The 18,267-nt window shown below is 37.8% G+C and overlaps 1 long non-coding RNA gene across 3 annotated transcripts in view; it reads right to left on the reverse strand.

Moving 5' to 3' along the window:
- Positions 1-17,896, reverse strand: part of LOC141578846 (uncharacterized) — a 104,679-nt gene extending 86,783 nt beyond the window's left edge. For all 3 annotated transcript variants that reach the window (XR_012509616.1, XR_012509617.1, XR_012509615.1), the window contains exon 1: positions 17,779-17,896. This is a non-coding gene — a long non-coding RNA (uncharacterized LOC141578846). The remainder of the gene's footprint in view (positions 1-17,778) is intronic.
- Between the last annotated feature and the right edge of the window lie 371 nt (positions 17,897-18,267).

Below are 18,267 nucleotides of genomic sequence, written 5' to 3' on the forward strand. Positions count from 1 at the left end.
TACATTAGTAATTTGAAATTGATCATAGTACATTTGCTTCATAGAAATTAGCAAACAGTCTAAGTCAGTGCTTTTGTTTATTTGTTTGTTTGATTTTCCAGGAAAGGTAGTTGCTAAACATTTACCAGCATACCAATGCTGCTACCTGTTACGTATGAGCCTTTCAGTCTTGGGGTGGGTAGTAGAGGTTTACAGTGAAAACAGCTGAATCAACTGGTTTCTGGTCAGCGTTCTTCTCCGCCAACACTGGCTAACTGACTCTCTCTGACCTGATGTTTTTCAGTGTCTTTCCATCTTGTAGAAATTTGTGATTTCTTTGTCATACATCTTTATTTTTCAGCTCTCAGTTAAGACATGTTTAAAGAGAGGGAGGCAATGAATGTATTTTTTTTTTTAAATCCCACTACACATATCCAGAAATCCCACATTTAAATAGAAGAAAACTCTCTGGGTTCATTGCCTCTATCTCTGGTTGACATAGCAGATAATCTAAACCTTGGAATACCTTTCATCCCATGCGTGGATAGAGATATCACCCTTCAACTTTCACTATAAAGTATACTCCATGACTTCCTAAGGTACTCCCATGAAAGGCCCCTAAATTACTGACTCAGCTACCTTTTGCTTCCTCCACTGAGAGTACAAAGGCATTTTTATACACCATCCGTGTCCGTGGATGATGAGAGAGACTCTGTGGCACAATCTTTGATTCTTTCTCTTAGCTTTATCCCTCAGCTGTTTGTCAGCCTAACACCTAGATAGCATCTTACTGAAATCAGTACTCAATCAAGGGAAACTGAAATGACCCCAATCTGTGGCCAGAAAAGTAAGAAACAGGCTCTAATTTGCTCTTATCCCAGATTTAGTGGTTATTTTAAACAGCTTTATCTAACCATGGTTTTGCATGGAGAGCTAGGATGTGTATGTTTCACTGCTTCACCCTTCCTCACTGCCATCCATTTCCCATCCAGAACCTGCTAGACTGGCTGTTGTCTTCTACTTCCTGTTTGGTGGGGAGAAATAAACTTGCTGACATAATATCCTCCATTTTTCTAATCCACGATTCATGGTAAGACTCTGTCTTCAGATATTAAGCTTTGTTTTTTGTAGAGGTAGTTTCTAGAATTTGAAAATTCAGTTTTTTTCTTGACCAATTCTGCCCTTCAAAACTAATGTATGTTCATATATTCTAAAAATGTCAGCCTTGAGAATTGATACAAGCAGTTTTTTCTTTCTTTCTCTGGATTTTTTGCTTTAACAATAGGAATCCTCCACAAAGCAAAGTCTAACTTTAAAAAGTGAAGGAAATTCCATAATATAAGAAAGAAACATAAAAGTACATCTCTCTCTCTCTCTCTCTCTCTCTCTCTATTTTACATGAATGGTAATTTAAGTAGTGGGTGTGTGTGTGTGTGCAGAAACTCTTTTACGATGCTTAATAGAAAGAAGTCAGTACCTGGTAGGGGGCAGTGTGGACCGGACAAATAGATAGTTAAAAAAAAAATAGTAAGAGCATGTTTGATTGCTAATGGGAGTGAATAATGCAGGGGAGAGGGAGACTTAAAAGATAAGAAAGGCAGAGGATAATTTAAGAACTAAGATTACTGAGCAGTCAAGGGAGAAGGGGACCCAGGTCTTCTAATTGGAGTTTAGGAGACTTCTTTTGTTAAAAACAAAAGGAAAGGTGAAGGTACTGACACGTTTATAGATTTAGTAGTGACACCTTGGGAGTTCATTGTTAAATAGCTCCTACTTTCTCATGAAATATTAGGTAAGGTTATTAATGTGGAGAGAGGGTAGAAGGAGGTGTAAAATGTAAAGAGAATGTAGAGGGTATGAAATCATAACTGTAGATAATAAGAGAAAGAGAAACACAAATACAAGATCTGGATTTGGTGATCCTTAGGGTCTTACTGAGTTTTAGACATTTGTAATTCTTTTACTGGTCCATTGGACATATGAGTGTTTTTCTGATCAATGAGAGCTGAAGCAAGCATGTTCAGAATTTCCCCCACCCCATAATCTCATATGCCTTTGCCAGTTCTGAAGTTTTGTCATTAGAAGCTATGAGACACTGCCTCTGGTCTTCCCAACTTAATGGATGGAGGAAATGGGTCTAAGATTCCATCAGTGCACAGTTCACTGTTCTGTTCTTCTATTCTGACTCCTGTGTTCCCCTCAAATTTGCCAGTTCCCCTGAAATATATGAACAGAAAGTTAGAAAAAACAAATCTAGTGATTTTTAATTTGCTTATTATCAGAATCTTTACCTGTTACAAAAAATGTGCATGGAACCCAAAACTTAAAACAGATTAGAGAAAACTTGCTGTGGTTCAGTGATAGGATGAGGTCCTAAAGCTGTGACAAATGGGTCTCCACCTCATCCCTCCAGTTAGCCTCATGGTACTTAATGCTTTGCAGTGCACACTCTGTGGATCACTACTTCAACTTTTTCTGGTTTTGGCATAGTTATAAAATTTTGATTCTTTAGTTAAATCATTTAAGAAATTTAAGTCATAGCTTCTTAGAGCTTTAAGACTGTCTGTGAACTAATCCTCTGTTTCACACTTGAGAAACCTGAGGCCCAAAGAAGTGATGTGATTTGCCTTCAATCGTTAAGATGGTGTCAGAGCCAGAACTGGAACTCTAGTCTCCTAATATCCAGATTGATGCATTTTCCACTACAGTGACCTACTCTGAAGCTCAGGGAGACCTTGCAGAAGATCTTTTCTTTGTAATCATGCAGAGGAAGCTATGTTTAGACTCTTGAAGAAGCATCTTTGTGCCAGCTTGTCTCTTTGCTAGCACTGACACATTGTTCGTTTAATTTGCTCAGTCTTCTACTCCATTAGCTTTATCCTATGGTGGGGCTGGCCCATTTATCCCTGCTTAAAATTTAATCAGACATTTCACTGCTCATCAACATTTTAACGGGACCATTTAGACCACTGAAACTTCACACATCTCTGCTTAATTACTGCTAGCCGACAGATGTCACTTTCACTGTCCTCTCTTCCCTGCCTCCTCCAGTTGCACAGATCTGAAGGAGAAATGTATTCTTTAAATAAACCTTAAAGCAGAAACACAATCAGATTAATGGAGAGACACCAACCTCGTGTTTCTGCTTGATTGGAATCTAGTCATTTAGGGAAGTTAAAGGCTGCATCTGGTACTGCATCAGGACTTGAAGCCCAGTCTCAATTTTTTTGTTGTACAGAGTAAAAGGGTCATGGGAAGTAGAAGGGATACAGAATAAATGACTAGACTCCTCAATCTGCCATGCTTGTCATGCCTTTCTTAGGCTACTGTCTGCTCATTGTTCCTTGTTCAACTGTGAAATTGGAATCACACGAGAAATGTTGCATCTCCATTGCCAAGACTCCTCTCATGACGGAGCACAAGGAAAGGAGGACTGCTTTTGGAGCTAGAGAAAAACATGGCAGGTAACAAGCACTCCTGGCATGTAATAGTAGGCCAAATTTATTTTGTATCATCAAAGCCTGGTTTTCTCCAACCACATACTCCTTCCCCCTACCACACACATGTAAATACTGTTTTCAAGGACACTATAAATATTATTGCAGGAAGCATCTGAATATGAAAAATTCGCTTAAACTGAGATGTTAATAGCTCATGCCCTTTTCTCTAAGACAGTCATAGAAAGAATAGGGCCATGTTTGATGCTTTGAGAACATGGAAAAATTTCAGATGACTAATTGGTATTCTTGCATTGAATAAAATGGGATCTACACAGGCTGATTTGAATTTACTGTATCAGTTTTCCAGTGCCACAATAATGCTGTATAACAGTCATAAAATTTCAGTGGCATGGAGCAATAAATGTGTTTGCAAGCTACAACTCCTCTGAGCAGGTTCAGGTAATCTCAGATGGGCTTGCTCATGAACCTGCAATCAGCTGCTGCTCGACTGAGGGGGTTGGCTGTTTGGAGATGGGCTTGCTCAGATGTCTGGAGGTCTCTAGGTAATGGGATTGATCTGTGATGGACTTGACTGGGATGATTGGATCAGCTTGACTCTGCACCACATGTCTTTCATTTCTAGAAGGCTAGCTCAGACATGTTTTTATTGAAATAAAAGAGGGCAAGAGTGCAAGTAGAACTCATATCTATTTTAAACCCCATTGACCAAAGTAAGTCTCATAGCCAAGTCCAGAGTCAGATTAGCAGGATATTATAAGATTATATTGAAAAGGTTGTCGATAGAGGGAAGGGTGAGGAATCAGGAAAAGAATGCAATAAATCTACTATGCCTGAAGATGAAAGACTGAATGCTTCCTACCTAATATCAGGAACAGGACCAGGATATTCACTTTCACCACTTGGCATGTAATTGGTAAGGAAAACAAAGGCATAATATTGGAAAGGAAGAAGCAAATCTTTGTTCCTTCAGGATGACAGGATCAAATTTATAGGAAACCCTAAAGAACTTACTAAAAATATTATAATTAATTAGCAAATTTAGCAAAGCTATTGGGTACCAGGGTAATATTTTAAAAATCTATTGTATTTGTAGATATTAGCAACTAAAATTTAAAAATGAAATTAAACAGAAAATACTTAGAAATAAATTTTGATGTATAAGATCTTATCACTTCAAAATATAAGCTACTACTAAGATAAATTAAAGAAGATTTAAATAGATGGAGTTACATGATGTTCTTGTATTGAAAAACCTCAATAATATTAAGACAACAATTTCCTCAAACTTTGTCTCTAGATTTAATACAATCCATATCAAAATCCCAGCATTTTATTTTATAATTTGACAAATTGATCCTAAAATTTATATGGAACTGCAAAACAACTAAAAATACATGACAACTCTGAAAAAAAGAACAAAATTGGATGACTAACAGTATCTGATTTTTAAAACTAATAAAGCTATGGTAATCAATATCATACAGTTTTGACAGAAGAACAGACACAGATCAGTGAAACAGAACCGAGAATTCAAAAATAGACCCAATTAATGTGGTCAACTGATTTCTGACAAAGATATTTTGTGGTTTCAAAACCGGGAGCAGATGGACCACCTCTCAGTTAATAAGTGGGATGATGACAGTCCACACACCAAGAGAATTTGAGAGAAAATGTATTAGTCACACATGGGAGTCCTGGGGAGAGCAGGTCAGACACAAGTAGGTCCAGGCTGGCTTGAATGAGGCAGAGAGAGTGGAGTGGGACTTTGTAGGAGCTGGAGGTGCCACTGGGGTAAAGTGTCTGCATACTGGATGGGGCTTTGGAAGGTCTGAGTTTCCTGTTGGTACCTGCCCAGATGTGGGACAGAATAGGACAAGGGAAGTGGGGCTTGAAAGTTGTCAGCAGCTAAACATTCAAAATGGAGTCAAAATGTTAATTACAGGTTCAGAGGTAATTCAGCGCAGAAAGGGTTATAATTTTAAAAAATATAATCCACATGGAAAAAATGAACCTTGATTCTTTTATCACAACTTACAGAAACATTAATTAAAAATGGATCACAGATCGAACATGAGTTAAAACCATAAAAAGTTTAGGAAAAAACAGGATAAATGTCTTTGTTTCCTTGAGTTAGGCAAAGGTTTTTTTTAGTTTGGACACAAAAAGCACAAACTGTAAAGAAGAAAAAAGATGAAATGGGCTTCATCAAAATTAAAACTTGCTTGTTGAGAGCTACCATTAAGAAGATGAAAAAGCAAGCCACAGATTTGGAGAAAATATTTGCAAAAAAATATCTGACCAAGAAATTGTATCAAGAATATATAAAGAAGTCCTATGACTCAATAATAAGTCATATAACCCCATTTTAGAAAAGGGCAAAAGATTTAAACAGACACTTCACACACACATACAAAAAGAACACAGATAGCAAGCAGCACATGAAAAAAATGTTCAACATTATTGGTCATTATAGGGAAATTCAAACTAAAAACACAATTAGTTACCATTAGACATTCACTATAAAACTGAAATTAAGACTGAAAATTGTAAGTATTGTTGAGAATTTGCAACAACTGAACTTTAATATACTGTTGGTGAGAATAAAAAACACTGGCCACTTTTGAAAGCAGTTTGACAGTTTCTTGTAAAGTTAAATGTGAACTTTCCAAATGACCCAGCCACTCTTTTTGATGTCTACCCATGAAAAAATGAAAACATATGTCCACAAAAAGACTTCTACAAGATTGCTCATAAGCATTATTCATAAGAGCCCCAAATTGAAAATAGACCAAATATCTCATCAACTGGCAAATGGATGAATAGATTTTGGCATAGCCATACTGTGGAATTTTGTTTAGCAGTAAAAGGGATCAAAATAGTATTACTCATAATATAATGTGGATTGATCTTAAAAGCATTATGCTACCTGAAAGAAGATTAAAATAAAATCAAATACTGTATGATGATTCCATTTATGGGAAATTCTAGTCAGGGCAAAACCGTAGTCACATGGATCATTGATTTTCTGGGGGTGGAGGGTGGAGATTGTCTGCATAGGGATGTAAGAGAACATTTTGGGATTATGGAAGTGTTCCAAATTGTGGAGCTTGATTGTGGTGGTGGTTGCACCGTTGTGGACATTTGTCAATACTCATCAAACTGTTTAAATTGACCAGTTTTATGGCTTATACTTCAGTAAAGCTGAGTAATATTTTTAAATTGATAAAATTATTTCCTGCCATGGGACCAGAGGATCCAAAGTCCTTTATTTGCCTTCTTGCAGACCTTAGTGTACCAGGAAATGCTGCTGTTCTGATATCTTTGCTCTTAAACTATGACAGGGGGCCTAATGAGGTTAGTTGAGAACCCCATGTTCATATGGGAAAACAAAGCTGCCTCTTTCCCAAAGAGATCTGTATTTATCAGGATACTCTGCCTCTTTCTCAGGGCATGTGTTTGGGTCACATGTCTTATTATAAGAATATTCATCAAAATGGACTGTAATCCCCTGGTGTTCTAGTGCCAAAGAAAATCATCTAGTGTTTGTGAATAATGGGTCTCTCTGAACACCAAAGAGGCCAGAGATGATGCTGGCCAGAACTGTAGGAAAAATGATACAGTCTTTCCTTACTTTGCCAATCCTTGCCTTTCTTTCTGTGTCAAGAATAAAGGTACTTATCTATTGATAAGATCATATCTCTCTATTAGGTTTTTAGCACATAATCTACTTGATACTTACGGCTGCTTGCTTGGGGTTTGGCAGTGCTGACTATATTAGAATCTGTGCTTTGTGGTTCAGGCTGGTGACTACATCTTAACACATACTGTGAATGGGAAGAAAGGAGAAATCTGTTGATTTTTGCTGAAGGTCTGGTTATTTCATCCAGCAATTGGAGGCGACCCCATTGCTAATTGCTCATTTGACTGAACTTAAGTTTTTTGAGGTGGGGAAGGGAGGTAATTAGGTTTTCTACTTATCTATTTTAATAGAGGTACTGGGGACTGAACCCAGGATCTCATGCATGCTAAACACACGCTCTACTACTGAGCTATCCCTCCACCTCTGAATTTAAACGTCTATTTGTAAAGTCACATTTTGCCACAGTTAAAACTCTGTGTTCCCAAATAGGTGTTGCTCAGTTCACATATCTTGCTTTGGAGAATGCTCACTAAAGTACATGTGCAGGTGATCCTTAAAATGTGTTACTCTATAGTGGATGTGGCGTTGAGAAGGCAGGCTGGTACCTGAAGGTTTGTATTGGTTGGTAAATAGAGATTCAGCTAATGTAGAACCTAAATAAAAGGATCTTGGAGTCATTTACTCTAAACGTTCATTACATACATTAGGAAAGTTAGGCACGAGAAGTTAAACAATTTGTCCAAGGTAACAAAGTATGCCAGTGATAGACCTGGGACTAAAACTGTTTCTGACCCTTGTTCTATATTCTTACCACTATACCATGCTATATACTTCAAGCCTAATAAAAATTCAAATATCATATGCAGAAGAGGAGACTTTCCCCAAACAAGAGTGGTGCTAGGGCCCTATATTCTAATGCTATGTGTTGATTTTAGCCAATATCTGTAGTATTCAAAGGGACTCATGTTTGCAGGCTTACAGCATTACTTAAGTTGGTAAGAGGCATAAAGAAAGTAACTAGGTGGGGATTTTAATAGTTCCTGGTAGTAAACAAAGTGACAGCCTCATAGAATTTGATTCTGCTTTCAATATTTTATAACAGTTCACTTTACTCCAAATGAATGGTATTTCATGGGTTGCAGGATAAATTTCTTTTATAAAGGTTCTTACTCTTTAAGAAATATAGACATGGCCATAAAAAACAATTCAGTCTTTTACCTCATTGCCTCCTTTTTCAACTGGTAATAAATTGTTGGCTGAGGCCAGATAGGCACATAATAGGCAATGGGAAAACCTTCCATTGATGAAGAGATTTATCTCTGATAGTCTGAGAAACATTCCTTTATGCAATAAATACTAGAGGTGGGAGATAGGGGCCAACGAGGATTGCATAGACTATAAAGAGACATTTGTCAGGATGATGGTAAATATCAACTTTCAAAAAAAGAGAATTCTGTAAACCACAGTCAGTACCTAAGTTTTTTTTGTGTGCTGCTTTTGACAGGATCTGCCTTAAGCATAATCCCCTTAAACAGATTTATTCTAGACTTCTGCAGAGATTTTACCCACCACTCTTCTCTGTCTCATGTTGAAGCCTTATTGCTATGTAACTTTAACTACATCTTTTTGGTAATTTGATTGATTTTATTAGTTCAACAGAGTTCAGTTTATTCCATTTCTTATACCTGATACCTGTACAGGTCATTACCCACAGGGACAGGGAATTTCCAAGGTTATTCTTAGATAATCTTTTGGAAAATGCTTAAGAATAGAAAGTACTCAATAATTAACTATTGATTGCTTGTTGGAACTGGCTATTCTCCTCCCTTAGGAACTCTCGACTTGCTTTTTCAAATGATGACTTTTAAGATGTTACTAATGTTTTGGGAACTCTTTATTGTCGATTTATATGATTCTCCCTTCTCCTGGAGCTATCATTATTTTTATAGTTCCTTACATCATGGAGGAGACCCCTGGTAGACAAGCTCCCTGTATGGCTTGTATTGTATGTCTAAAATTATGCTTATTTTACTCTTAGTGCAAGGACTGAAGCTAAGTATAAATAATGGAAGATGCAATTTGATTACCAAGAATTATATTCTGATTTGTCACCCAAGTTATATTTTCTTTAACCAGAAATTGAAATTGTGAATTTGCTTGTTGATCATCATGTTAACTTTATATGAATAGAAAAAAATGGTTGACCCTTGAACTACACAGGGGTTAGAGCTGCTGACCCTCAGCACAGTTGAAAAATCTGTGTATACCTTAGAGTCAGTCCTCCTTATCCGTGGTTCCTCTGTATCTGAGGTTCCATATCTGAGGTTCCATATCCATGGATTCAACCAACCGTGGATGGTATAACATTGTAGTATATACTTACTGAAAAAAATCCATGTATAAGTAAGTGCTTGTAGTTCAAACCCATGTTCAAGGGTCAACTGTAATTTGAGGTTGGTGTTAATGTGGGAATTTGGACTTCAGTATACAAGTTAATGCACCTATTCCCTACCTACCTACCCCCAAACACTCTTTTAACTTCCCAGTTTAAGTTGAGAACTTAAATTTAATGTCTGATGTTGCATCAACTGATTGCATTGGGGGTGGATTATCTGGAGTTGCTTTAGTCAACAAACATTTGTTGGGAACCTTCTGTTTTTAGTCTAGTAGGTTAACATAAACGAGGGAAGATCAGCGTATATCTAGAGCTAAAATTTCTTGAGCACTTACCATGTACCTGATAATCGGATTAGCATTTTACCTGTAATATTTCATTTAAAATGCACAAAAACCTTGGGGCAGGTATTGCTAGTACCATATTTTGTAGATAGGAGAATTGAGACTCAAATAGGTCAGGTAATTTGCCTGAGGTCACTCACCCTATAGCAAAACCAGGACTTGAACTCACACTTGTGTGATTCCGTTGCCCCTGGCTTGAACCTAAATGCTGTGCAGCATCACAACTGAAGGCTTTGATAGGCCCGATTCCCCTCTGCAGTCTCACCTAGCTTTAGCATGAAGACACCTGGATTTTGTTCTCTCTTTATTCCCAGGAATTGACGACCTACTTGGCATTTAGTTTGTATTTAATAAATGTTTGCTGGATGAATGTGTGCGTAGGAAAGGAGGCTCCTCCTCAGGGTTTTTGTTCTGCCCTTGGATGGCTTCTCATTTCATTTGTTAAAACAGATGATAATGCAGAGGCACTAAGATGGACAAAGAGGGTCAAATATCCAAGTTAAAATGTTTTATTCCAAACACTAACAACACAGCATTGTAATGAAAGTACTGAACATAACAGCTTTCTTTTCCCCCTCCTGCAAAGAGTCCAATTATTCATGAAGTGAAGGACAAAGACATTTTGTAGTATTTTGAAGAAAGAGAAACATATATCAGAGGGCGCAATGAAGTTTTTGGTAATAAAGTTTTGCCTTTCTTCACCAAGCCTATCTTACAACATACATTCTTAATGAAAGAAAAGATCAACAAGCCACAAACTGATCTTTTCTGTGAGAGATAAAGCAATTAGGAAATACAAAAGAAAAGAAAGAAAAAAGCTCTAACAAACTGGAATAATTACAAGCATTATAAGAAAATCAATAAAATCAAACCTACTCTCAAGGCAACAAGTCTATTTAAACATTGTTGCAGACTTTCGGATCATTACAAACAAATCTTATCTTGGAAGATTTCAGTGGAATTAAACAAAACCAAAATTATTAGGACCAAGCAAAGCTGGCAAGTGGCAACTTTTATGCTTTACAAGGATGTCACCTCATGAGATATGTCCTTATGTGGAAGGAGATCTGCAGAGGTCCTCAAATTAACTGAATCAGATTAGAATAGGCAAGAGTTGGGATTCACTTCCTTTCGACCGAGTTACTGATTAGTCATTTTAGTCTTATTCATCAGTCAATAATATTGAGTTACAATTAAAAGCATAGGACTGTGCTAGATAATGTGGGAGGAAACTCATTTTCTGGTGCTCTATCCTTTGAGTTGGTTTCAAAACTCTGACTCATCCCTTAAAAGTCATATCAATTGCAACCTTCTCTGTGACATTGGCCCTGATTCTTTTAGGCAGAGTAAATCACTTCCTTTTGTGGGCTGGGCAGCAGTTTATTTGGTCCTGAATTCTCCCTTGCATATCTCTCACAGCCCTTAGTCATTGCACTGTTATGATTTGCTTATAGCTGCCCCTCAGATTAAGAATCATCTTATTGATAGCAGGTGATCAAAGAATGTTTTCTGTCGAATGAATAAAGGAACAAATCTAGAAAACTGAACAGTTATCTTACCCTTGTGCCCATTTATCAACCTCTCCTGTGAAATGAGTTTTATATCACTTACTCACTTATTACTAGACAAGTATTTACTGAGAACTGATTATATCCCAGGCACCTTGTTCAGTAAGAGAGGTACAGAAATAAGACATGGTTTCTGAAATCAAGATTTAGGAAATTGGTAAATTTATTAAAAATACTTCCCCATATGGTCAATTTAATGTTATGTGTTTTTACAACAACAATATTAACAAAAAAACTGGTCTGTTAAATTCTAAATTATCAAAGACAAGGAAATAAAATCAGACTGGAGGAGATAAAAGAGCCATGATAACAAAGTGATTCTGCAAATGCATCTCTTCACTGTGAAGAAATTTTTTGGGACAACTGGCTTAAATGGGGTCTAAGGATTAGATGGTAGTAATATATTAGTGGTCATACCCAGATTTTGATGATTGTACTGTGGTTATCTAAGAGAATGTTCTTTTCGTCTTAAGTCCTTTGGGCAGGAGGAAAGTATTACCAGATGGGAATCCGGATCTACATAAAGAAATACAGAGCACTGGGAAATGATATCTATTAAAACACACACACACACACACACACACACACACACACACACACACACACACACACACACACACACACATACACCCTTTCCCGTAGACTCTTTCATGGAAACATTACTAATTTCAGTAACTTCAGTGACTTGTTATTGCCAGTGGAGGGAAGAGTTTTTTTTATTTTTTTCCTCTTGGAGAACTTTGTACTCTTTCAGCAGCCAACAAAATCATAATACGTGTTGGAACAGACCACTGGTGAGAGTTTTTCAGGGATGAAAATTCTTTGAGAGCCAGAGTGTTTCTCTGAACATCACAGCTTCTATAGTTTGTCAGGGGCCCAAATCAAGCACAAAGTTTGACTTTGTTCCAAAGATAGTTGGGGCCCATTTCTCCCAGGAAGAATCATTACATCATTATCTGCCTAGTTATGGGTAGGAAGGTGGATTTTTTTTGTACTTTTATCTTTAAACGTGGCTTTAAAAATATATAAAAACATGAGGAAAAATTAGAATCTCACCTATAACACCATACAGAGATAGCCACTTTATTGTTTCATTGTGGTCCTGTCTGTTACCAGACATATGTCATGTGTGTGAATTTCACTCTACAGCTACATTGGCAAGAAGCAGGACACATTTTTACTTCTCCAAACTGAACTGAATTTCTTTGAACCCATTTTGCTATTCTTTCTTCTTAGGAATTCACAAGAAATCTTGGGGCTTACATGGAACCCCCAAAACAAGAGGCCACTGGTCTTTAATCCATTACAGTCCCAACTGAGAAATTCACTGACCAGGCTCTCTTGACCTTTCTTCTCTAGCCCACCATACCTGGAAGCTGTATGTAAGGCTTTGAAAACTGTAGTGCTCAACACCATTGGCTCTCAGTGTTGAGGTTTCCAACACGTGCAAGCCACCTGGCCCATAGTCCTGTCTTTTGGGCATCCTCTACTCATACATCTTTCCCAAATCCCCAACTCTGTTCATCTGCCTTATGACATTCCCTTTCCCCTGTTTCTTCTGGATCTCAGAGCTCATATGCTCCACCCTATGCATAGACTTTAGCTCTTTGCCTCTGTCAGCCTTGACTTTTAATGACAAAGAAATTAGTCTCTCATGGAGATCTCTGGATTTCATGGTCCAAAGACTTACATCTCCCCCCCACCCCAGGGATGGTTGTTATATATCTATTTCTTTTCAATACTTTTGTAGAGAAAATACATCATTAATAAATTATCCTGCTATACATTTGATACTTTTGTATTTTGTGGTATTTAACTCTTTCAGCTCAGTTGAATACATATTTTTCGAGCAATGATGAAGCAATGATGATGAAGACACTTTCTACTGTTGAAGAATGTATAGTTTGGTGAGGCACCTAGGTCCCCAAATGGCTACTTAAGAGTGTGAGTGATGGTCTAAGTAACTACTTCTGAGAATGGGTCTCTCTTTTTCTCTCGACGTTCATGTCTCTCTCTCTCTTTTTCACCGCCCTCTCTCTTTCTTAACACATAAGCACAGCTGCAAGTTACTAGCATCTGTGCTGCCACATAGGGAAGCAGTTCAGCCATTCTTCAGGCTTAGTGATGCCAGGAACCATGGGTGTTTCTGCTACCTGCCTTTTTAGTTGATTTCAACTCTTCACTTGCCTGTCTTATAGTAGAAGTGGGAGTCATTGGTGTCCACAGACACCTGCTGGGTGGAAAGATTAGCTCCAGATGCTGCTATAATGTGTAGTCACCCAGGCAGAAATACCCCTCATTAAGACAAACTTTTGCCAGCAGAGATGCTTACCTGGCTTTTCCTACTGTGCGGTACCTGAATATTAACTGTGATTCTTCCACTGGGTGCACCCAATACTGACATTATAATGTTCATAGAACAACTATTTAATTGGGCCTTTGAGAACAACAAAATAATTTATTTAAAGTGCCAACGTTTGGAATGAAAATTCTGTCAATATAGGAATGTAAATATAATACAAACAGATGACATTTTATCGAACTCATTATGTACAGGTATTGTGCTCAGTGTTTTATGTTGAGTTAACCCATTTAATTTTCATCAGTCCATAAGGTAAATATAATTATCTTTGTTTTTTTTATAAGGAAAACAATCTTTGAGTGTTTATGCCAAGGTCAACAGAACGAATAACTGACAGAGCAAAATATTCTAGTCTCAGCAGCCATGCTTTTAACTATGAGATTTCACTGTCTTAGAATATGTCTAAAACCTATAAATGATATTCAACATAGTTCTGATTTTAAATTAGTTGCTTCTCACTTCCAGAGAAAGTTCCCATATTCTTGTCTTTACATGGTCTGCATCAATATTTCTGGCATATTTTTAGGGTACTTTTTATAGTTTACAGAAAATTTTAGTTGTTGCACATAGATTTGCTCTAAGTTACCTATCAGTAAAGTCCTTATCAACTAATGCCTATGAAAATTTGTTCCCACCTCTGCTAAATGCCAGTTTCTAATTACTCATCAGGAGTGTGTTAGTCTCCCATTGTTGCTGTAACAAATTACCACAAAATTAGTGCCTTAAATAATGCAAGTTTATTATCTTACAGTTCTGGATGTCACAAGTCTGAACTGGGTCTCACTAGGCTAAAATCAAGGTGTCAGTAGGGCTGTTTTCTTTCTGGAGGCTTTAGAGAAGAATCCACTTTCTTGCCTGTTTCAGGATCTAGAGGCTCCCACATTCTTGGCTTATGACCCCTTCTATGTAAAGTCTGCAATGACTGGCCAAGTCTCCCTCATACTGCATCTGGCATTGACTCTTCTGCTTCCACCTTTCACTGTTAAAGATGGGTGGTTACATTGGGACCACTTGGATAAATCCAGGATAATCTCTTTATTTTAAAGTCAGCTGATTAGGAATATTAATTCTATTTATAACCTTAATTCTCTCTCACCCTGAAAGGTAACATTTTCACAGGTTCTGGGAATTAGGACATGGAGGCAGTTTTACCTCCCTTTGTCTGGAGTTTCTGTATGCTTATCTCTGCACTCTGATTCAAATCTCTCTCCCTCTCTTCATTTTCTGCTATTCTCTGATAATCTACAAATCATTTATTAGGAGAAAGAGAGCCTTTTTGATTGAGAGTGAGCTAAAATTAAAATCCAGTCAATCAATGTGATATACCACATCAAGAAAAGAAAGAACAAAAATCACATGATTATCTCAAAAGATGCAGAAAAAGCATTTGATAAAATTCAACATTCATGCATGGTATAAACTCTTACCAAAGTGGATATAGAGAGAACATATCTCAACATAACAAAAGTTACTGATGACAGACCCACAGCCAACATAATACTCAACAGTGAAAAGTTGAAAGACTTCCTGCTAAAACGTGGCACAAGACAGGGATGCCCACTATCACTACTGTTCAACATAGTATTGGACGTCCTACCCATCAGACAAGAAAAATAAATTAAAGGGATCCAATTCGGAAGAGAAGAGGTAAAATTGTCACTATATGCAGATGACATGATATTATATATTGAAAACCCTAAAGGCTTCACATAAAAACTGTTAGAGCTGATAAATGAATTCAGCAAAGTAGCAAGACACAAGATTAACATACAGGAATCTGTTGCATTTCTTTACAGTAACAATAAAATATCAGAAAAGGAGAGTAGAGAAAAGATCCCTTCAAAGATAGCATCAGAAAATAAAATACTTAGGAATAAACTTGACCAAGGAGGTAAAAGATTTATAGCAGAGAAGTATAAAACATTGATCAAAGAAATTAAAGATGATTTAAAGAAATGGAAAGATATCCCATGCTTTTGGATTAGAAGAATTAACATTGTTAAAATGGCCATACCACTCAAAGCAATCTACAGATTTAGTGCAATCCCTATCAAATTACCCAGGACATATTTAACAGAACTAGAACAAACAATCCTAAAATTTATATGGACTCACAAGAGGCCCAGAATTGCCAAAGCAGTACTGAAGAAAAAGAATAAAGCTGGAGGAACAATCCTCCTAGACTTCAGACAGTACTATAGTAATCAAAACAGCATGGTATTGGCATAAAAACAGACATATGGATCAATGAAACAGAATGGCGAGCACAGAAATAAACCTGCACAACTACAGTCAACTAACCTTTGATAAAGGAGTCAAGAATATACAATGGAGACAAGACAGTCTCTTAGGAAAGTGGTATTAGGAAACCTGAACAGCCGAATGTAAATCAGTGAAGTTTGAACACTCCTTCTCACCATAAACAAAAATAAACTCAAAATGGCCTAAAGACTTACACATAAGACAAGGCGCTATAAACCTCCTAGATGAGAACATAGGCAAAATGTTCCCTGATATAAATTTGTAACAATGTTCTCCTAGGGCAGTCTACCAAGCCAATAGAAATAAAAGCAAAAATAAACAAATGGGACCTAATTAAACTTACAAGCTTTAAAATGTATATGTATGACTGAAACATTATGTTGTACACCAGAAATTGACACATTATAACTGACTATACTTCCAATTAAAAAAAAGTGACTTGCCAAGGACCAGCAGGCTTGAAGCTCTAGAAGACTGTAGCAGATGATTCCTGTTTCCTGTCCTCTAGTTCAAAAAGCTGGATCCTTGGATGTGGTATTCTTCGGGATGCATTCTAGCTCTGGGTGAAGTGTTTCTCATGTGTTAGGGGAATAATGAGATCTGAGTGACTCTAAAGGCAAGGGGGCAATGTTGCTGACAGGGGTTTGAGTAATAATAGCTGGTGTTTTTGAACACTTCCATTATGCCAGGCCAGGTACTTCAGTGACCAGGTTATAGGCATTTTGTCACTTAATCTTCACAATAGCTTTTTGTCTCCCTGTTACTGAGGTTTGTCAATATCTTATTATCTATTTTTTTTTCCAGGCACAAAAAAGATTGTACTTTTCAGTCCCATAGTGGGAAGAGGTTACAAGCCAGTTCCTATAAGTATGACACATGAGCAGAAAGGACAGACTTCATTTCCAGGCTGAGGCTGGGTGAAGCCCTGAGTGGTCCTTCAGGCTCTCTCTTCCTCTCCACTCCTGGGACAATGACAGGTTCTGGTCTTCCTGGCTGCCAGTAAGGTGCGTGATGGTGGGTGGTGGAGCCCCCTGCTGACTCATGTTGGACACACAGCTTTAGTGGCAAATACACTTTTGGTGACCGCAGCCCCTGAGTATTTGTGTGGGATTGCTAGCTGAACCTAGCCCTTGCAAATGTAAGAAGGCATTGCTATCTCCAGTGTTAGCTGATGAAACTTAGGAGCAGACTAGTTGGATTGCTAGTAATTGACAGAGCAGGGATGCAGTAAGTCCCTGCCCCTACTTCAGAGCCCCTACTGGAAATCCATGTCACCACATTTACTGTCTCCTGCGGCTTTTGAGGATAAACTGCTTTTGAGGAAGCGTCGGCACGTTTGTACAGCCAAGTATGATGTCTTTGGGGTTTTTTTTTCACTCTGAGTCTGTTCAAAACTTCCTGTTTTCTTTTATTCCCTTGTCTCCTTCTTTATTCTGAGCCTGTGCCCTCAAATAACTTCAAGCTCTTTAAAAAATTAAGCACAGTTCTAGTTTTCCCTCCACACTTTAAGGTATTTTACACGTGCCCTTGAATGATTTTCAACTTTAAATAAGTCCTCCATCTCTCTCCCTCTCTGTGGTCCCTGAGAGGTATGTCTGCTTCCAGCTCTTTCATGGAAGAAACCACTTTGTTCTAAACAAACACAAAGAGGAAAGAGTGAGAGTATTGGAAAGGCAGAGAACAAAGACAGCTGCTTAGCTGAGGCAGGGAGGAGGGTAGACCTGGAGTTAAGCTGGAGCGAGGGAAAGAAGCAGGAACAACGCATACCTGGTGACTCGATCATCTCATATTTGCTTTCCCAGGGGTGCCCACTTGAGCTGCGTTTTCACCCTTCAGGGTGGAGAAGCTGTGGGGGGGAAGGAAGCCTCTCTGCCTTTGATTTGGCCCCAGAGAATAACTATGACTGAGAAAAGTTAATTGTTGGAAAACAGGCTTGGCTCTGTTCCTGTGCAGCCAGATCCTTCTGGTTTCCCGACCAGACCCAGCTGCTTTGCATAAGGCTTATTGCTGTGAGACATAAGACAGCAAGAAGCTCTTCAATGATTTAATTTTTTTAAGTGGGAGAAGGGTTTTGGCCATAAATGAAAGAAGTCACAAAGTGAGAGCAGTGAAAGATAAGCTAGAGGAATTTCAAATCTCCATTCTCCCCTGGAAAGAGGAGTCTTAGAAAGTTTGTGAATGCTCAAAAAGCTAACATACAGCATTGGGAACAAACCTTTTGTATGGCCCAGAAAGGCAGAAATAAATTCTGTGGGG

This window comes from Camelus bactrianus, chromosome 10, assembly GCF_048773025.1.
Source record: "Camelus bactrianus isolate YW-2024 breed Bactrian camel chromosome 10, ASM4877302v1, whole genome shotgun sequence".
Taxonomy (NCBI): domain Eukaryota; kingdom Metazoa; phylum Chordata; class Mammalia; order Artiodactyla; family Camelidae; genus Camelus; species Camelus bactrianus.